Source organism: Protopterus annectens, chromosome 16.part0, assembly GCF_019279795.1.
Source record: "Protopterus annectens isolate FY-2018-M chromosome 16.part0, PAN1.0, whole genome shotgun sequence".
In the NCBI taxonomy this organism is placed as follows: domain Eukaryota; kingdom Metazoa; phylum Chordata; order Ceratodontiformes; family Protopteridae; genus Protopterus; species Protopterus annectens.
Genome location: NC_056750.1, coordinates 370,619,405 through 370,640,801, shown reverse-complemented (window position 1 = coordinate 370,640,801; position 21,397 = coordinate 370,619,405). Strand labels below are relative to the sequence as shown.

The 21,397-nt window shown below is 39.0% G+C and overlaps 1 long non-coding RNA gene across 1 annotated transcript in view; it reads right to left on the bottom strand.

The window, feature by feature from the left end:
* Nucleotides 1-21,397, bottom strand: part of LOC122791063 — a 123,481-nt gene that overhangs the window by 46,093 nt on the left and 55,991 nt on the right. The window contains exon 5 of the long non-coding RNA XR_006363067.1: nucleotides 2,279-2,305. This is a non-coding gene — a long non-coding RNA (uncharacterized LOC122791063). The remainder of the gene's footprint in view (nucleotides 1-2,278; nucleotides 2,306-21,397) is intronic.

Below are 21,397 nucleotides of genomic sequence, written 5' to 3'. Positions count from 1 at the left end.
AGGATGAAAGTAGAGGCTAACTTGAGGAGGCTGAAGGAAGCACTAGACTTTTTTATTGGAAGTTATGTACAATACACCATACAACATGATTTACTATAGTGAAAGTATCAGTCCTAGTGAAACTGTATTTAATTTGCATACATGCATGTGTTTCTGAATGTCAGTATATAAATATATTTTATAATAAAATTATAGTTCTTGTGAAGATATGTGAAGGCTGCCAGCCTAGCTAGATAGAATTTTGTAGATAATTCTGTCATTTGTAAATATTAATATAAGCCACAGGCTTGTTCTCTTAAATGTGAAAAGACTGTATTGGATGTTGAACTGAAAAAATGTAACAACAGTGCACTCTGCTGTAAGAAAGCTAATAAGTCAAGCATTTTATGACCGTTTTTGATCTCAGGGCTCAGAGCCGTGGTTTCTGAACCAGCAGCGTCTTTATTTTGTTTTGAGACTAGAGTTAATTGCTAGAATTTGCATGTATAATGTCTTTTATTGCTGTAGCTTCCTGACCAGGTGCAAGATAAAAAGGGCTGTTAAACTCTGAGTTTCTGTTAGCCTGGGAACAAGAAAAAAAATTATGTAATCTGAAATGACTCAGTAATACTGTGTTATCAATTTAAGGACAGAGAGAGAGAGAGAGACTCGGGGTATTTTGCATTTGTCTTCAGAACATCCAACATAACCAGCACTGTCTTGCTCTATATGTAAGTTTATTTTGGAACTGTGTTTGCTCTTAGATATAGCTAGGAAATAGGAAGATTAGACTAGTTGTTTTTCTGTATTGATGTCAGAACTATTCTACTATATTATTTTAACCATTTTCCTGTGATCTCTGAACTCTTGACTCTAGCACTGTGTAGTAAGAAGTATTGTCTTGTGTTTTTATTATTTATTATTAAATATTTGTAAACCTTTCAACTGTGGCTGTTTTGTGTAGAGATAATTTAAGCTCTAGAGTACATTGCATGTATATAGTGATACTGTACAAAGCCACTCCAATAGTCTTGCTGTTCAGTCACACTTACCCGTTGGATAATAATATTGCACAGTAATAACTGGACACCCTTTGATAAGGGCCTTATTAGTAGCTGATATTAGTGGTTGGTGGCAAGTGGTACTACCATATAGTCTGGGCAGAAGGGGCATAGCTGGAGAACGTGTGCCAGCCTTCCCCAGCAGTGTCTGTGTGTTTGTATATAACTCATATCTCAATGTGTGTGTGTGTGTGTGTGTGTGTGTGTGTGTGTGTGTGTGTGTGTGTGTGTGTGTATGTATGTGTGTGTGTGTGTGTGTGTGTGTGTGTGTGTGTGTGTGTGTGTCAGCTACTTGGGCAGGGACACGAAGCACTGGTTGGACAGAGAGGGTGCTGAAGGTTTTAGCTTGACCACTAGGCTGAGATCTGGATCCCATAGCTGTGCCAGTGGGGAGTCTTATTGGGAATCTAGTGAGAAAGGGAAAAACCACCCCCAGACTGACTGTGATCTCTGTGTGCTGTTAAGGGAAATTGTACTTTACTGTGTGTGTATTTGTTATCCTTCCCAATGCGGATGCCCCTCACTGGTTAGTGCTGAAGATTGAGGCTCCTTGATTGCTGGGCCAGGGCATGGGCATCACAGTTCTCACCAAGGAGAAGTGTACAAGGTGATGCAAATATTTGTAAATCACAGTGTAAACAATGTCTTTTTGTATAAACAGTGGTATAAGTAGTGTTTAAAACAGTGATATAAAGAATTAATTCTAAGCACAATAATATTTATTTAAAATAGCAACTGTTTTATTAAGGATACCTGTACTTTTAAGACCATATAGCTGGCTGGATTACTAATATTATATTTCTGTAATGGGTGGATGTATATAATATGAAAAGAGGGCTGAGAAAAATCCTATCAGAGACCATTTGTCTTTTGTGGAAGAGAAGTGTTAGTCTAGCACAGCAGCTTTGGGAGAGAAAATTAATCTCGCTGAAGAAAGTCCTTGGAGAAGAAATTAGAAAGTGTTCCATGCAGTGGAATCTACTGAGATAGAGTGTGATAGAAAAAGAGAGAGAGATACTAACAATGGACTCTGTCATTTAGTATAAAACTGCGCCAAAGTCATTTGTACTGTACAGTTAATTAAATCCTAATACTTTGGTTTTGATAAACCTGATTTCTTAGAAGTTGAGATGTCATCCAATTATTAAAGTCACAATTGTGAATCTAGTTTCCAAAACCCCACTGACACGTGTAAAAAAGAAACATCTTTAAAAGACAAAGTATCATTTAATACTTACAGTTTACACATTTGTATCCCCAAGGGTCTAAAATGAAGTAACAGAAAATAGTATGAATTAGTGTACTTGAATATAAACTGTGACAGAAAATATTATCATAAAATATCATTTAAGCATCATAATAGAATAATATAGAAAAAACATTGAAACAAGACATAAAAGACAAAAAAATTGAAATGATATGACCCTCCAAGCATCTCTGCTGACTGGCTTAGAAACAAAGCATCTTAAAACAGGTTATCTAACAATGCCATTCACTAATCAAAATGAACATCTGTTTTTAATTATATAAATGAACAGATCTCCGCTGGCTATACCATAAAGGGCTACCCTCCGAAAAAATCCAAACCAAACTCCGAAATGGCAAACAAACAGCAGTGAAGTTGTACAATTCCACGATTCCACTGAAATATTGTCCCAACACACTGGTTGAACGATAAAAGTATATTTAATAAACACTCAAAAATGACACAATTACATAAATGGCATAAAAGAAACTGGGATTGAGTGCGCTTTCATCTAAACCTTATAGACTTCATCAGAATCGGATGGAATGGATTCTGATGAAGTCTATAAGGTTTAGATGAAAGCGCGCTCAATCCCAGTTTCTTTTATGCCGTTTATGTAATTGTGTCATTTTTGAGTGTTTATTAAATATACTTTTATCGTTCAACCAGTGTGTTGGGACAATATTTCAGTGGAATCGTGAATTGTACAACTTTACTGCTGTTTGTTTGCCATTTCGGAGTTTGGTTTGGATTTTTTCAGAGGGTAGCCCTTTATGGTATAGCCAGCGGAGATCTGTTCATTTATATATTCGACGTTCTTGGTGGAGAGGAAGTGGTGAATTCTGGTTATCTGTTTTTAATTCCAAGAAAATGATTGCTTACAGTTCCTAAAGAACATTACAAAATGAAGATCACTGTTAAAATAACGTAATATAAGGGTTAAGCTGGTTAGGACTACCTGGAACAATGTTCTAATTCCTTGGAATATTTTCCAAGTGAAATACTATTTCAAAGTCCCAGCTCATAAGGATACATACATACATATTTAGGCATAGGTGCCAGAAGCTGTTGAAGATGGGGGGGGGGGGGGGTGCAGTGATCTAAAAAGGGCAATTTTTTATAACTATTTACTACCACAACATAGGGTCACTTGGAGAACATTTTAAGCTTAGCCAGTTCTTGTTTGGTGCTTGAATTAACATTTTCTGATTGGTCTTAACTATCCCATGGCTGATAACTGTATATTAGCCCTAGTGAGAATAACTGTGATCATACCATAGATAATTTGAGGGGACCCATGTAAGGGATGCAGCATTTAGGAAGTGCCTCTATCCATTAGTGGCATGAAGGGTAATCCTGGAGTACATTTTCTATTACCCATCCTTAGATCCAAGTTGCATTTGAATATGGAAGGATGAGCTTTGTTTTATTTTTTGGGTAGTCTGTTCTGGGAACAGTGGTAGCCTCTGAGATACATATATATATCCATCTCTCCACAACTTTGTTTAGATAACTGGACTGAGTATTTCTGATGCCATTTGACTTGCGGATATTCAGTAGGTCATTCTGTATTAGGTCAGAGGATGCCCTGTATGCCAGACATGTCACCTCTAAGCCCTCTGTAGGGTATTGAGTATAGTAATAAATCTTTGAGGTGGTCCATGCAAGACCTACTGCTTAGGACTTGTATCCGTTTAGTAAGGTATTTGTGAAGGCATTCCAATTGTTGCATGTGGCTGGACAGATACATGCCAAAGTGGGCATTATACAAAATGACTGACCTAATGAGAGCTTTGTAAAGGGGGACAACAATATCTCTAGATCTAGTCACAATCAATTTGTTTATAAGCTGTGCAATATAGAAATGCTTTCTTATAACTCTGGGAACATGTTGGTCAAAAGTTAGGTCACTGTACACACAAGTTCCCAAATGCCAAACAATTGGGTCAGTTCTCAGAGGGCATTGTCATGATTTTGACACTAGTTATTATTTGGGACAAACCTTCCTGCATGATGGTTAAGTCATTTGGGGATTTAATAACTGTTCCTAGCTTGCAGCCATCCCAAACTCAGCCGGCCAAAGCCCTTTGGTATTTCCTTTTACTTTTGAGATGTATATGCCAAACAGAAAAAGTCACAGCAACGAATCCTGGAGGACTCCATTGGTGACTTGTCTCTTCCCCTATGTTGATCTCCTGCATCCTGTGAGCAAGTTGGCAACCCAGCTAGTGATGCAAGTGTTTTCTCCTACATTATTCATCTTTTGTATTACACCTGAGTAGGGGGATGTGTCAAAAGGCTCAGCCAGGTCAAGGTAATGTGGCGTTAATTGTTTTACCTTCATCCATTGCTTTGGTAACAGGTGTAAAGCTTAAAATTTGCCCATGATTTTGAGCCTTTCACACTTTCCTCCAGGCTGATTTCAAACACATTTTATTTATTTATTTTCAGTTTGTTTGCTAGGATGGTCCATTGGGCCACGAGGAGCCCATTTTCAATGCAGTCCTGGGGAGAAAAGCTCCAGAGAAGTACAAAATACACATAGCAATAAGGCAAATATAATATACATAGAAATGCAAGAAGTTACAGAGTAACAGGTTGTAATAACAATACAAATTACATTTCTTATAAAATATGATTGCTCCAACAGTTATTGTTAGGAGTTATGAGACAGTAGGTGGCTCTTTAGCAGATCTATTAGCTTGTGGAGTGTAACTCTGGTTGGGAAAGCTATGTAGGATGGGAGCAGGAGCATTCCCAATGTGAGTTTAGATGGGAGTATAGTAAAGTTTTGAGAGCAGAGAGTTTGCTAGTGGTACAGATGTGTGGTGGAAGCAGGATTGCCAGATTTCCAACTGGCCAGATAGGGACAAAGTCAAGACTAAAAAAAAAAAAAAAAATCTTTCACTGTAAGTGAAGACTAAAAAAAAGTCTTCCACATCTTTAATGCGGAACATCACAGTTCCACATTAAACAGAAGTAGCTCTGTGTTTATTTTTTATTTGATTGGCCCGGGCGAATCAAAAATCAATAAACACAGAGCTACTTCTGTTTAATGCGGAACATCGCAGTTCCGCATTAAACAGAAGTAGCTCTGTTTTGCGATGTTTTGATTGGCCCGTATACCGGTATACGGGCCAATCAAAAATCGCTAAACACAGAGCTACTTCTGTTTAATGCAAAACATTGCAGTTCTGCATTAAACAGAAATAACTTTGTTTTGTGATGATTTGATTGGCCCGTATACCGGTATACGGGCCAATCAAAACTCGCTAAACACGGAGCTACTGTTGTTTAATGCAGAACATCGCAGTTCCGCATTAAACAGAAGTAGCTCTGTTTTGTGATATTTTGATTGGCCCATATACCGGCATATGGGCCAATCAATAATCGCTCAACACGGAGCTTCTTGTGTTTAATGTGGAACTTCCGCATTAAACACTAGAAGCTCTGTGTTTAGCGATTTTTGATTGGCCCGTATACCTTTAACGATTTTTGATTGGCCCATATACTGGCATACAGGCCAATCAAAAATCACGAAAACATGGAGCTTCTTGTGTTTATTGCGGAACTTCCACATTAAACACAAGAAGCTCTGTGTTTAACGATTTTTGATTGGCCCATATGCCGGTATACGGGCCAATCAAAAAAAAAAAAAAACAAAGCGGAGGCTGCCCAGGATTTAAACCAGCAGTGCGGGAATCAGGATCAGGCTGCTGATCTCGGGACAGTCCCACCCAAATAGGGACGTCTGGCAACCCTGGGTGGAAGTGAGTTCCAGTGGCGTGCTAAGGAGAAGGATAGAAGATGATTGCCTGGTGGACGGACAGGTTTATGTAGGTCAATAAGATTTTGAAAGGTGGATCTTAGACATCTATTTGGTTGATGCATTTGGAAGGTAGAGGTAAGAGAGGGGCTAAAATAAGTTTGTGTGCATGGATCAGTTGAGTATAGATGAGGTAAGTGGCTAGCTCAAGCCAGTTCAGTTGATATAGGTATTTACAGTGGTGAGTAGAGGATATGTGGCCTGTAGCAAATTTAGAAATTTTGTAGTAGCAGGGGGAGAGTTTTGTCTTGAGGGAGGATTGAAGATTAGTAAGGACAGAGGCTCTATGTAAGAGAGAATGGATGATGTAAGTAGTAGCAAGAGTGGTCCTGGTGGCAGGAGAGGTGAAGTGGTAGTGGCGGTAGAGCATGCCAAGTTTCTTGTGTGTTCATTTGATGTTTACATGTGGATGGTTCTCAAACTTTAGGTGGTCATCAATGAGGAATCCTAATAGTTTTGCAGTGGGGAGCATTTCAAGAAGGGTGTTATTTTGGCTGGTGATAGAGAAAGAGTCTTTATCTAGGATGGTGGTTTTAGAAGGGGTGAATATCATTAATTTGGTCTTGGATGCATTCAGTGCCAGGTGATTGTCAAGCATCCATTGTTCAGTAGAAGAGAAGGCATCCTGAGTTAATTTTGCTAATGAATAGACTGATGTGGCAGAGCAGATAATTGTAGAGTTGTCAGTGTATTGAATAAGTTTAGCATTAGGGATAGCAAGATAGAAGTCATTTATGAAAATATTGAATAGGAGGGGTCCTAGAATAGAACCTTGGGGCACACCTGTGGGAGTAGTAAGGAAACGTGAAATGGTTTTATTCCACTTGACTGCTTGTTGTCTTTTAGTTAGGTAGTTACCAGTTGATAGTTGAGTGGGAAAGATTTAATTTGGAGAGTTTAGTAAGGAGCAGGTTGTGAGAGATGGTGTCAAAGGCCTTAGAAAGTTCTAAGAGCAGGGTGGACACAATGTGACCAGAGTGTTGGGCCTTGTTAACAGTTTCAAGGAAGGAGAGTAGAGTGGTGGTGGTGCTGTGGCTGGGTTGGAAACTGTGCTGGGTACAAGTAAGAAGGTTATTTCTTGAGAGATAAGGAAGAAGTTGCAGGCAAATACATTTTTCGAGAAGTTTAGAAATAGGGGATAGGATAGCAATAGGTCAAAAGTTAGAGATATTAGTATTGTTGCCCCCTTTATGAAGTGGGATAATGAAGGCTTTTTTCCAGAGTTGGGGACATGACATTCAGAAACTGATCGATTTATTAGTATGCAGTTTGGGAGGGCAATGACTTCTGCTTTTATTTTTAGGAAGTAGGGGGGTAAGTTGTCTGGTGCATTAGAACAAGTTTTCAGTTTTAGAAGTATTTTTTTTATTGTAGAGACAGGAATGGGGATAATGGAAAATGGAGGAGGTTGGGAGCTGGAGTTGACAGCGGTGAAAGGGATGTGTGAGGGTTGATGTGGGGAAGCTGGGTTATTAGAGAAGGATGATGTTAGTTTGGCTATGGAGTCTATAAAGAAAGAGTTAAATGGGGAAGCTAGTTTCAAATGAGAGGCATTTGGGTCAGGGAAGGAGTTCTCTTTTTTACCTTGGTTGAGGAGAGGGGAGATTCCATCCCAAAATATTTTAGGATTAGAGTTATGATTGGTTTTGGAGTGTGGAAAAATAGGTTTTGCAATATGAGGTCATAAGTGTCTTTACTTTGTTATGGAGTGCTTTGTATTCATTAAGGGTAGATGTGGTCTTGGTTTTATGGTAGTGTTTCCTAGCTTTATCACGGAGCTTCATGCAGAGTAGGGTGTTCTTAGTTAGCCATGGGACGGGATTGCTTTTTGTGCGTTTTGTTTTCCAGAGTGCAAAGGAGTCAAGCAAATTTAAGAAAGTTGTATTACAGTAGGTAACAGCATTGTCTAGGGGTAGTGTTTTTAGTGGGTACCAGTTTGTGCTTTGTAGGTGCTTTTGAGAATTCATTGTAGCTAAAATTCTTTAGGTACCGAGTAGAGGTATAGGTATGGATTAGCTGTGGGGGAGGGGGGTGCGATGAGCAAAAGTGGGAAGGTGGTCACCTAGTGGGTCAGGAAATGCACCACTATTACTTATGTAGTGGGGATGTGAAACTAGAATCCAGTCTAGGATACTTGGAAGTGTTTGGATGGTCTGGCTGTTGAGGGAATCAGTTGAGTGAAGTTGTAAAGATTTATATTTAGAGAGTTGGTTGGTGATTGAACTGTGGCCCATTTAATGTTGAAATCACCCAAGATTATAGTTTTGTTGGTAATGTTGGAAGAGAACCAGGAGAGAATGTTTTCAAGGACTGAGACATTGTCTCCTGGGGGGAATAAAGGGTGACAATACAGATAGATTTGTGCTTATTTATCTACAGAAGGACTGGGAGTAAATCAGCATTACCAAATTTGGGAAAAGGTTTGGAATAGGGGGTAACTAGGAGGGATGAGGTGTAGAGGAGAGCAACACCTCCCCCTTTTTTGTGTGTTCTCTCATTTCTAATAATACAGTAGTTGGGTGGTATTAATTCTAAGTCTTTTATATGGGGTTTCAGCCAAGTTTCAGAGATGGAGAGAATATCTGGTTGCATAAGCCAGGCATGGAGGTTGGGGATTTTATTGCAAATGATCTGGGCATTTACAGCTATGAAATGGAGTGACTTACTGGGTGAGTGAGGTGGGTCAGATGGAGAGGTTTGGTTGTTTGGGGGGTGGGCCAGGGTTTAGGTGTATGTCTCTAGAGAGAAGGAAAGAGATAAGTTGACAAATATGGGATTGGAGGTAATTAAGTTGCTTGGTATTAAGTTTGTGGGTATTAAATTTTATTGAGGTAAAGCTGGTATAGAAGGGTGTGGTGTTTCTATGGTTAGGTAAAAGTTTATAGGGGGAGAGGAAAGTATTGTTCATGGAGTTGAGACTGGGGGAAATGTAGATCAGTGAGTACGTGTGTTGTATAACAGCTGAGGAAGTAGAATGGGATGGGAGAGAGTGATTAGCATAGAGAGGTCTAGTGAGGTGGGCTATGAAGGACAAGGTCATAAAACCTAATATTAGAGCTAGAAATGTGGTACGTTTGGTAGACATGGTGTGGTATTTTGGATATGTAGTTGAAGGTAGACTTAGACTGTAAAGGTAATAGGGGTGAGATATGTATCAGAGGTAGTATTTAGTGGTGAGAAGGTAGAAGAATTAATTGTATGTGATGGTATGGAAGAGGCAGATTGAGTATTGGTGGGGTTGGGTAAGCTGATTGGGTATGGATGTGGTATGGGAGGCAGTTGTTAGAATGTGTTTTAAATTTGCAGTTTTGCACAGTCTTCTAGTAAGCAATGAACCAAAAATGTATGAACCAATAATGACAAAACTACCCATTTCAGAAAGTTTCAACCATAAAAGGCCACTCAAACCTCTGTCATTACAATGCACCAATAAAAGTACATATACAAAATCTCCACAGAAGTGAGTCATCTAAATAATTCCACATTAAAGGTATCTCTAACTAATAAAGAGGTTGCTGCTAGGAAACACATTTATATTTCATTGTTTCATCTACAAATAAAGTGATTGTTGTCCTTGAAGAATAAACTGGCTATGTTATATTAAAAAATGGTAAGCTAGTAAGTAATATTGCAATAGGGAATGGATGGCAAACTGATGACAGGTTCATAGTTACTAGGTAACTCCTCTAAAGGAGGACATTCACAGGACTGCAGCATCCACCCCCTTTAAAGTACAACACAGTACAGCATCAGCGATCCATCTGCATACTATGGGAGTAGAACCCACAGCCTGCTACATCAACAGTAAGGCTACTATCTGTTGTGCTACTAACAATGCAAACAGATTTGGAATAAGCAGCACTAAACTTCTCTTCCCCTGAAGCTCTCAGCTCCTTGAAAAATGTATTTAACATTTGTTTACCAGGAAAGTCTGACTTGGAACAAAGCCAATTTTCAGTAGAGGCCCAGGAAGAAATGCTCCAGATGCATGTCTTTGTAACATGGGAGGAAACCAGCGTATCCAGAGGAAACCCACACAAACACAGGGAGGACATACAGACTCCACACAGAAGGCACCCCAGCCACGAATGAAACCAGAGAACCTCTTGCTGTAAGGCAACAACACTACCACTGCACCATCCACTTGACACAACTAAATCTCTCAATTTCACAGCAGAAGAGGGGGGAGTCAAAGGCCCAAAACCAGGGACACATTTTAAATATTGCTTGTATAATCTTAGAAAGTTGCAGAAATAGTGTTTTGTGTTACCAAAAAAGATAGGAAGACTGAAACTTAAAAGGCTATCATTATTTAGTGAATTTAGTTATCACTGATTTGCCACAAAACAACAAATTTTAAAATAAACAGACCAAAGTATGAGCCAATGGACTGAACTCCCTGAATCACGCACACACATCTATGGTGTGTGCGCATGCACAAACATATGTATATTTAAATTAAACAACCCACATCACTGGGCTTATTAAGATGATCTACAGAAATCACTGTTTTAGACACAGTACAGCACCTTACTGTTCAGAGGTTTATACAGCTTACTTACAAACAGGAAAATGATGCAGAGTTTGTTCAGTGTGTAGGGTCAACATTTGGAAAGAAGAGTACACTGTTTAGAATATGAAGAAATGTACCAAGTACACTGCTATGCTGCTGTCACAAACTAAAAGCTTGCACATTCCTCCTAACAAAAATGAATTCTAGACAACATAAAAGTATATGTCAAAGAACAGCTGTAATACTTCCTAATCTTCTTGTACCAGAATTCTTGGGCAGCAGGGCTGACAACTCCTAGACCTATTGGAGCTGCCAGAAAATGGATAAACAATAGGTATTACTTCATGACAGGAAAAAGGCTCATACTGTAACCTTGCACCCCTCTCACAAGCTATACAGTACTTAAAAACTCCATGAAAAGATTCCGCAGCACCTACTGTAAAAATAATAAAACACAACTACTTTTTTTCAAAAAATAAGCCTTTGATTTGGCTCATGCATACATATATGGTGTATACAAAATTGCTAGCAACAAGACAAAAGTCAATCTCAAATTCACAATTGTGACAAGATAATGCATACCAATGTTTAAAATTATAGCTTGTGTTAGTAAGGGCAGACTTAATGTAACCACAAAACTCCACAAAAAAAAGCCAAGTATCTGCAGAACCTGCTAAACGTAGCTGCAACAGGAACTACACACAACAAAAAAAAAAAAGAAAAAAAAGACAGGTAGTTTATAACATAACAAAGGGTGTGGGTCATCAAAAACCAGTGATGCCCACAACCCTCTTTCAAGCACACCCTGTTTCATTTAGAAGACACCGGTCCTGTAACCCTATACCCAGCAAACAACATAAAACAAAGCCATCCTCACTTCAACTTTTCCCAGAGAGACCACATCAGCTGTGACTTACTGTGAGTGTTGTGTCCAACAGCCTTAAGCGGTGATGAGTCTGGCAGCAATGATATGATTAGGAACCACACACTTTTAAATTCACGTCACGTTAGCGTGCGTGCATTACTGGTCTTCCAGTTGTAAAAGTGGGGTGGCGCTCCCTTCCCCTCGCCCTATGGTTCCAGCACCTATATATTTAGGATACAATGATCCTAAACCCCATTAACAGCAGGCTAGAGAGGTAAGTATGGGAGCAAACAAAAAGGAGTTCAGGTTTTCCCGCTGATCATCACAGCTGTGTCTGTCTAGAATTTCTGGTTTAAACACTGGGTACTTTCTTACTCAATGTCATTTTAATTTTAACCTCACATTCTCACTTGCTGTCCAAACTACTGTCTCAAAAATTACAACCAATCAGGCTTAGTTTTCTCACACTAAAACCTCTAGAATCAATTCCACTTTTGATTGATTATCATCCCTTCCCAATCATGGCTACAGTGAGGCTGCTGAGGGATGGCTGTCTGGCTGCAGTTCTTCACAGGAGAAAGATACTGCAGTACCTATGTGGTGGTAGCACAGTATTATGGCAGAGGGTAAAAGAAGGTGCTAAATGCAATGCTGGAGATCCACCATCTCTGTACTGGCTGCAAGGTGCCTGAACAGAGCTACAGAAGAGATGTTGGTGGAGGCATCTCTAGTTTAGGATATCATTACTTTTGTTATTAATTTTGTTTCCTTTTATCTCATTTTTTTCCAACATCTGACATTTTAGAACATAGAAGCCATGCTATATACCATAAATAGAAAGTGGAATGCTAAGTGTAGCTCAGGACATATTTATCAAGTCAGTTTGTGAAGTAGGTTCCCTTTCTTTGGATAACATGGTTATAGGACTGAATTTCTGAAGTTACACACTCGACTAGTAGCTAAGGTGGGGGACTGAAGATGTGTGAGTGTGCTCTCCATGGGACTGGAAGAGCTAAATATTTATTATCTGTAAAGCAAATATGGTCAAATAGGCAGATGCATCTATTTTCATTAATGGCAAGCCTTGGAAGTAGGTACATTTAAGGTATTCTGCTTAGTAATGAAAGTGAGTTGTGCCAGACTCAGACCCATTTCTAGAGTATAGCAATTCAGTTTGTATGCTTACAGCATTCCATTGAATGATAACAGCAGAAGTGCAAAACAGAAAGATAGGCTACCCTGAATGCTTTTTCCATAAGTAGGATAGAAAAGTCTGAGGACATTGATTTCTAGTGGGTTTGAAGGGCAGAACATTTTTTTAAATGTCAATCTTTGAATAACTGGGACCAGATACACTGCAGGGTAATCCTTGTAGACTAGAAGAAACAAATACAATGGCAAGGGTTGTAGATCAGACTGCTGGCACTCTGTGGATATAGACAGAATAGGTCAGTGAACACTTACTACAGAAAGAAGTCCTTTTTAGTCTAGAACATAGAAAGCATAGACAATAAACAGAAAATAAACTTTTATAAAATTACATCCTCATAAAATAAGTCCATTTTAAATGGAAATATTGTAGAAAATGGTAGACCGCTCAGGTAAGGTATGAGAAATTACTTTTTTTGCAGAGGTGGTGCTGTGCAAATAAAATAACCCTCCTGTGCTAGCATGTCTGGCTGAAGTTTTCTACATAATTTCAGATTAACCTGTGTATTATATGGCAGCATGACTAGCTATGATATTGTAAATAAGTTCTTACATGTTGATTAATATGCTGTACAGGATGTTTAAAGAGTTGAACAGTGTTTTTTTACATTTCTAACTGCACATGTTTGTGCAGGAGATTCTAAATGCAAACTGTCTCAGAGCCAGCTGATTTACAGATGATGTCATCAGAATGTATTCAGATGCTCTGTATTTACTGTCAGAGACTGAAAGACAGGAAATAACTTTAATAAACAGCTGTTTGTTGATTTTCAGAGAGTGAAATGAAAATAAGAACTGCAACAGTTAAGGCAGTTAACCTAGTTTATAAAAGAGCCTGTTGAAGACAGTTTAAGCAGTTGAGTTCCGTTGTGTCCACAGTTGTACTAAGCATTGGATACCCAAAAGACTCACCAGGACCTGTAAGCCTGCCTTTGCTCTATTGTAATACTTAGTTTAGATCAGGGACAGTGTTCTTCAGTTAGACAGGAAATTACAGCTAATTAGTCGGAGTTTTTCTAAATGCTGGATTTATATCTTTCAGTATTAATTTAATTTTCCTGGTGATTGAATTCTGTTTGTTTAATTGAAATTACTATTTTACACTTTTAATCATTTTGCTCATTATTAAATCTTTCTATTATCTTATATTGTGGCTAGTCAATTAGTGTATTATTTGGTAATTTGAGACTGCTTAAACCTGCTTTGATAATTCCTGGGCCACTCCAAAAACCTGGCTGCTTTAAGTCATATGCTACCATTTGTTTTGATATCTAATTTTAATAATTGGACAGCCCTTTGAAAGGCCATGTAGATGCTCTGATTCTTTGCAACATTTTACCATATTATGTGTGGGAAAGGACACAACTAGAAATCTGTTTCAGGCTTTTCCCAGAAGTGTTTGGGTGTGTGAGTTTCAATTTATTTAAGTGTGAGAGTATCAGAGGTCTTAAACTGGGACACATTGCTCTGAAGTGTGTAATAAGGGTTACATGAGAGGTTGACAGAAGTATACAGTCCCCCCAGGTTACAGAGCATGTTCCTGGTGTGCTCTTGGCTGCTTTAAGTCATATGCTACCATTTGTTTTGATATCTAATTTTAATAATTGGACAGCCCTTTGAAAGGCCATGTAGATGCTCTGATTCTTTGCAACATTTTACCATATTATGTGTGGGAAAGGACACAACTAGAAATCTGTTTCAGGCTTTTCCCAGAAGTGTTTGGGTGTGTGAGTTTCAATTTATTTAAGTGTGAGAGTATCAGAGGTCTTAAACTGGGACACATTGCTCTGAAGTGTGTAATAAGGGTTACATGAGAGGTTGACAGAAGTATACAGTCCCCCCAGGTTACAGAGCATGTTCCTGGTGTGCTCTTAGGAGACATTGTGAAGAATTACTCCTGTTTAAGTGATGGTCTCACATTGGAGTCAATAGTGAAGATTGAAGTTCCTTAGTTACTGACCCAGGACAGTAGGGGATGTCACATATTGGTAGCAGTTCAGTGGGATATTAATTGGACATCACATATTGGTGGCAGTTAGTGAGATATTGACTGGACATCAGACCTCCTAATAAAGTCACAGAGTGAAAAACAATGAAGGAGTTCTAGAATGTGTGGGGCAGATGCAAGTTGTTTTTGTACAAATGGCCATGAGAAACAATCTATTATCTATTATTAACTCATTTCTAGGCAGGTTATATGAATACATAACAGATCAGGAAGGTTAAGTAGACCCAACAATCCTTATATACTAGTAAAATCTCTTTTTGGACTATAGAACCCAGGACAAAAAAGTTAGAATTACCCCAGCTTTCTCAGGAGTGTCAATTCAGGGTATAGGACAGAAATGCCAGTAGAACACAAAAAGTCATGCCTCTGTCTTCTCATCCAGATTTTGTTTACTTTTTATAGCTGAGCAGACATACATTTTCTGAGCCATATCTACAATAATATTCATACTGCAAGTTGTAGCTTGCTATATGTGTTAGGACAAGCACTGCTGCTGTGTCTCATCTCTAATAGGGATAAAAGAGGGTGGGCTGAACCTGCCTGAAGTTACTGTATTGTTCATCAGACAAGAGTAATTCAGCTTTCTCAAGATTCATATAACCACAACAGTTATCATAGAAAGTCACTTGTTCCTGAGTCTATAATCCTTAACCCTATGATAAAACACATAGATGATATGCCATTTTTTGGTAAGCACATAGTATGTGAAACTGAATTATTGATGGGGATTTTACACTTCTGTTGATACCAAAGATAAGTGAGGAACACACTTCTTCAGAGTTTTGTGCAGCATACAGTGCCAGTATGGCAATTTCATGACATTAAAAACAGAGTACACCACTCTGAAATGCTGTTTATTGTAAAGTGTACTGATAGGAGACAGAAGAGAGATGTGATATATACATAACTGATCAATTGCAGGGCAAAGAGATGCACATCTATTTTAAACCAAAGCATTAATAAATAAGCCTTCCATTTTCAAATCAGCTGAAAGTGCACTACCCCAAGATTAACATGTAGCCTACTTAAACAAGTGAACCTCAAAACAATAAAGAGCTCCAGGGTATACCTCATTCACTAAAGAGGCACATTATGCCACATATGTGCAATGTTGAAATAAAGCAGAAGAATGGGCTGGACATTAATTTAAATGTGTGGAGTGGCCATGGCATATAGAGATGAGGCTTTAATATTAAAATAGGACACTATGTCTGCTTCCTTCTTAAATGTGCATGTAGCATCTGGGTAATGCATGCACGGGGTGGTTTCTCTAGCATTTGTTCTCTTTTTACTTACTTCCCATGAGGCAAATATATACAAAAACATTCTGCTTGGTGGTCTCTGGAGTCACAGTCTGTTTTTTCGTCTTGCTTCCCTGGAAGCCAATGACAGCACACTTAAGCAATAAGGTTCATTCAGTTCTTCTGTGCCAGTCAAGTTACAGTAGTAACAGGTTTCTTAAACATCTACTGCCTAATTTGAAAAGTTCCCCTGCTAATGCCTGAAAAAAACTCATAATTCAAAAGCACAGTTAGCTGGCTATGTGGTATGTCAAACAATTTAAAATGAACAAAGATCTGCTGGACTACATGGACCATGTGCATACATATTTCAGCATCATAGATGAAATGTTTTACTTCCCCCAACTCTGGCATTGAAGGATACTGGAAGATGGACGTGAGCTATATGGACTGAAGCTGTCATCTAGTAGGATACAATAGATTTTGTATATGCATAACTTCCACCCTATGGTTCTCAGTTGGTGCACTACAGATATACACTTCTGGCACTATATTATCTTTATACCAAATCAACCTACAGTGCTACATACAACTTGTCAAGCCGAAATATCTGTCTTCGACCTTAATCTCTGCTTTCAATGCCAGTCCTTACTGTATATCAGCCACATAAGATACTGAACCTCCTCCCTTTCCCAGAATGGATTATCTGACATTAGTTGTTCACTCCACTTCCCTAAGTGACTTCTCAGATGCCTAGGCCACTTATCAAACTCCTCTCATTTAAGTTTTAGTCAGGGCTCCGTCACTGTGGTCATGGAGCCAGCATCTTTGTTAAAGATGCTTCCCATCTGTGTTGGAACACTGTATTAATATTTCCTCATCACTGCAGTGCTCAAAACCTGATATTTTGATGATCTTATCCATGTAGCTACATGCTCATCATTCTCCAAAGTCTCAGCTATTACTAACACAAGCATGGCCTTTGTCCTTGGTTCACAGTCAGAGGACAGGTGCTCTATAAAAGAATGTCATATTTTGGGCAGAAGTTTGTGTGCATGTAGAAAGTGATACATATTGTTATGTGGGAATACTGATTTTAAGGAGTCAGCATGAAATGTCCAAGTAAATTCCACTTGTAGAAAACTCTGGAAGCATTTCAACTGAACTAAAAACAGAACATATATTGGATACGCTAGCAACTGAAATTAACAGATCATCATTATGGAGATGTCTGAATCAGAAATAAGTTGACTATGAGAAAGTCACTATATAGACCCAAATGTTTACTTTTATGTGAATTTCTGAGCCTTTCTCTTTTCTAAAAAAATTTCAAGCCTGCATAAACTAAAGTACTGCTAATGAGTCCCTGCCAGGGAAGGAAAGTAATCCTATATTTGTTTCTTTCTGTGACTTGCTGATAGAGTTGTTTTCTTCTTTGCCTGCTCCAATTTTTCTGTTTTAAGAATCCTGCTTGGCTTGGTGTTTTTGTTCTATGAGAGAGATCAACACAAATTATTTAGGCTGCATGTTTCACATATTTTTTCATTGGTTGCTTGAGTGATACTTAAATACACAGTGAATTTCTGGGCCTTTGTGTTTTCTAAAAACATTTCAAGCCTGAATAAACTAAAGCACTGCTGGTGATTCCCTGCTGTGTGAGGAAAGTAAACCTATATATTTTTTTATCTGTGACTTGTTGATAGAGTTGCTTTCTGGTTTACCTGCTCCATTTTCTTTTCTGTTTTAAGAAATTTGCTTGGCCTAGTGTTTTTGTTCTATATGAGGGGTAGACACTTAAATTATCTAGGCTGCACATTTTGTATGTTTTTTTTTTCCAATGGTTAAATTATCTCCTCAGTGATACTCAAATACACAGTGAATTTCTGGGCCTTTGTCTTTTCTAAAAGGATTTCAAGCCTGCATAAACTAAATCACTGCTGGTCATTCCCTGCTGGGTAAAGAAAGTAGACCTGTTTTTTTTTGGACTGTGATTTCCTGATAGAGTTGCTTTCTACTTTACCTGCTCCATTTTGTTTTCTGTTTAAAGAAATATGCTTGGTCTGGTCTTTTTTGTTCTATGTGAGAGGTAAACATTTAAAATATTTAGGCTGCACATTTCACATTCATTCATTGGTTACATTGTCTCAAGTGATACTTAAATATACATTGAATTTCTGGGCCTTAGTCTTTTCTAAAAGAATTTCAAGCCTACATAAACTAAATTACTGCTGGTTATTCCCTGCTGGGTAAGTAAAGTAAACCTACATTTTTGTCTGTGACTTGCTGATAGAGTTGGTTTCTGCTTCACCTGCCATCCTGACCCGGTATCGCTCTCTTAGCTCGTTCTATCCACTACCCTGCAATAAGGGACCTGCCTGACTACTAAGGATTCTCTCATCTATCTCCAGCCTGCCAACTTGGACCTTCCTTTTTTGCTGTCCCAGTACTTCTCACCTGATTGATTAGTACTCGGCAAACGTTCTATCCACTACCCTGCAATAAGGGACCTGCCTGACTACTAAGGATTCTCTCATCTACCTCCAGCCTGCCAACTTGGACCTTCCTTTTTTGCTGTCCCAGTACTTCTCACCTGATTGATTAGTACTTGGCAAACGTTCTATCCACTACCCTGCAATAAGGGACCTGCCTGACTACTAAGGATTCTCTCATCTACCTCCAGCCTGCCAACTTGGACCTTCCTTTTTGCTGTCCCAGTACTTCTCACCTGATTGATTAGTACTTGGCAAACGTTCTATCCACTACCCTGCAATAAGGGACCTGCCTGACTACTAAGGATTCTCTCATCTACCTCCAGCCTGCCAACTTGGACCTTCCTTTTTTGCTGTCCCAGTACTTCTCACCTGATTGATTAGTACTTGGCAAACGTTCTATCCACTACCCTGCAATAAGGGACCTGCCTGACTACTAAGGATTCTCTCATCTACCTCCAGCCTGCCAACTTGGACCTTCCTTTTTTGCTGTCCCAGTACTTCTCACCTGATTGATTAGTACTTGGCAAAGTATGTATTATCATTGCCCCTTGTTGTAAACAAATTTGTTCCCGTTTTTGATCCCTATTAACTGTTTGTTAGATCCTGAGTCAGGAAAGCCAGCAGCCAGACCCCTCCCTAGGACCATTATCATCTATATACTGCTTCCCTGCCATTTAGCTTACCCTTCCCTACTTGCTATACTTCTGAACTCAGTCACCTGATGCTATACTAACTGTGACCACCAGGTGGCAGTCTAACCTAGCCTAGACCCCTCCCTCTCTTTTCAATCTACTAGCTTCGGCTCCTTTTTTCCTTCTTTTCTCTTCCCCTTGTCATACTGCCTAGCTATTCTCCTAATCTACCTCTTCCTGCTCCTTCTCTGCACTCTTCTCAACCCCTACCCTCTGCAGACTAGTAACTTCCTCACTCTGCCCTCCTAATTACCCTTAGTCTTCCTTCTTACCTGCTCTACTGAAACCTTCTTACCTGCTCCACCTTCTCTCTCTGGGTTGTTACTGCTTACTGATTGTCTCCTTCTCCACTTGCTGTGACCCGCTCCGTTCGCCCTGCGGGCTCACTCCGCTCCCCTACCCTACCCCCAATTCCCACCCACCCCCAGTGCTGTTAAACTTATACCTATCCGGCCACACCCACTATCCTCTGAACCTATCACCTAACACTTGAACATATCAACTCCACCCCTAATCCCCCTCTTCTATCATCTGTACACTACTACTTTATACCTACTCTCCCCCAAACCTCCTCTATCTTATCTTACTATATATCTTACTTCACCACATAATTTGTCACTTTACCTGCCTTATAACTTACTTAACCTTTCTACCATACTACTACAATATGGCCTATGTACATACACCTAGCCTCAAATATTCTCTACTCATGTCTTTTTCATTAATATTCCTTAACTTAAGTTATACCCTTACCTACTATGAACACTACTCTATGTTCTTTAAAGTATCCTCTCAACAGCAAACTACACCAACTACACACCCCGACTCTCTCTCTCATAGCAACATTACCTTTACTTCAGCCTACCTACTGCCTAGGTTTCACAGATATACCCACATTACTTACTTCCCCAACATAAGTCTACCCAAGCACTATAAAGTCATAAAACTGCATTGACACATTCTTTAAACCTTCTAATAGGTGGAAACATTCATCCTAATCCTGGTCCCATAGTACAACATGACGATCTAGCAAAACAATCATTCAACAATGCTTCCTCCTCTATAATATCAGGAAACTCACTCAGAATAGCTCAACTCAATATCCGTAGCATTAATAACAAAATTAGCCAACTGCATGCTCTTTTACAAGCTCATGCATTTGATATCCTTTGCCTAACTGAAACCTGGTTAAAACCCACTACTCATGACCTAGAAATAACCCCACCTGGATACAACATCCTAAGATCCGACCGTACATCCAAAAAAGGTGGAGGTGTAGCCATCTTGCATAAATCTGAACTTCTTGTTACTCCCATTGATGTGTTATTACCCCCAAATACCAATGCTGAAACCCTTACTGTCAAACTTCAAATTAATAGTGCTAAATCTATCTATATAATCTGCTCCTACATCCCTCCAGGTAATAATATTACCACTCTCGAAAACATTCTTAGCAGCTTAATGTCTCTCCTACCTCAGGAAACTATAGTACTTGGTGATTTTAACATAGATTGGACCACATGTAACTCACCTAATCCAAACACCCACATAAACTTATTTGGCTTCTCTCAAATAATAAACTCTCCCACAAGATTCCATAAACCTAGCACAAAGGAAACTATTCTTGATTGGATCCTTATAAACAGTCATCCAGATACTTATAAAGTTGGAACTCTCCCAGACGACATTAGTGATCATGTACTAACCTTCATAATAAAACAAAAGAAACCCAGCTCTAATAATTACAACATGGTCACCTTTCGTTCAAAAAAATTCTTCCAAGCAGAAAACTTTCAAAATGAACTAAAAGCCATTAATTGGTCACCTCTAAAGCAACTCAAACTGGACGAAGCCGTCTCTTTTTTTAATACTTTATTCCTTCAAATCCTAAATAGTCATGCACCTATCCACTCCTCCCGTGTAAGGACTAAAATAGCCCCCTGGCTCACAAAACTAACCAGAGAGAAAATGCTCCTACGGAACAAAGTATGGGCCAAATGGAGAGCCTCAAAGAACACTGCTGACCACTTATACTTTAAGCAATTAAGAAACGCTACCAAAAAAGACATTTTGTTAGACAAAAAAAATTATTATTCCAAACTTCAACAATCACACTCTAACAACCCTCAAAAGTTTTGGTCAGGCATTAATAAACTTCTCAAACCAGGGCAGGCTAGGACCCCAGCCCCAAACTCTATTCCCCATGATAGTCCTTTGCAAATAGCCAATACCTTTAACAACTACTTCACTGAAGCTATTCAAACT